Raw genomic sequence first — 1,162 nt, 5'->3', positions numbered from 1 at the left:
TGCAGGATGTGGAAGGTCGGTAGTTCAGCAGTTTGAGACCCGGGTGCTGCATGACGGAGTGAGCTCCCGTCTCTAGTTCCAGCTCCTGTCAACCTAGCGGTTCGAAAGCAAGAAATTGCAAGTAGATAAATAGGTACCACTTTGGTGGGAAGGTAACAGCGTTCCGTGCGCCTTGGTGTTTAGTCATGCCGGCCACATGACCACGGAAACATCTTCGGACAGCGCTGGCTCTCACAAGGAAAGGCCCACCTATAGCCAACAAAGACCAGGAGGCAGGACAAGCAAAGGGAAAAGACCCCTCCTCAATCACCCAGAGACCAGCACTTTAGGTGTGCCTCTACTTCCTGACTAGGGTCAGGAAAAGTGTTCTTTGAAAGTTTATCGAAGTTTTTTCTCAAATGGTGCCCATTTACTGATGACTGGTGGGTGTTATTGATAATAAAGGAGCACTAGGAAGTTGCCTTCTGCTGCTGGTGGGCGCTTTCCTTTCAGGAAATGGAAGCAGGGGCGGATTAACCATTAAGCAGACTAAGCACATGCTCGGGGCACCAGGGCCAAAGGGGGCACCACAAAGTTGGGAAAAGGGTGAAAAGCTTAGTTTGTACAGTATATTGTGTTATCATATGAATAAATTCTTGTATTGCTGCAACCTGCATTGTATACCTGGTCAGACAGGTCAACAACTAAAATGGACTGGGAGTCAGTGTGGAAAGCAGGGGGGGGGCACCAAATTCGGTCAGTGCTAAGGGCACCAGTGAGCCTTAATCTGCCCCCCAATGGAAGAGATTACGTATAATCAAAGGAGATGCTGGGGCAATATCCCATTTCCAGTAGCAAGCCAGATTTCTACTTGGGAATGGAGGAGGAGTAAATGCTACTGCAAGAGCGGTCTCAGTAGGGGAATGAAGGGGGGGGCATTACAGGCTGCTGCCTCCTACACCTGGAACTAGCTCTGCAAATAATATATTCTGAAATCGTATATGATAACTTAGAGTGTCCGATATCAGACTTGGTACAACAGCAACATATTGCGGACTCATCATTATCACAAAAGAACTGGAAAAATAAAGGGCTGTTTCAGAAGAAGTAGTGTTGGTTTTTATACCCCGCTTTTTACTATCCAAAGGAGTCTAAGGATGACTTACAATCTCCTTTCCCTTCC

This window comes from Gekko japonicus, unplaced genomic scaffold (genome assembly GCF_001447785.1).
Source record: "Gekko japonicus isolate JY-2015 unplaced genomic scaffold, Gekko_japonicus_V1.1 scaffold2546, whole genome shotgun sequence".
In the NCBI taxonomy this organism is placed as follows: Eukaryota; Metazoa; Chordata; class Lepidosauria; order Squamata; family Gekkonidae; genus Gekko; species Gekko japonicus.
This window is presented reverse-complemented; position numbering follows the sequence as displayed.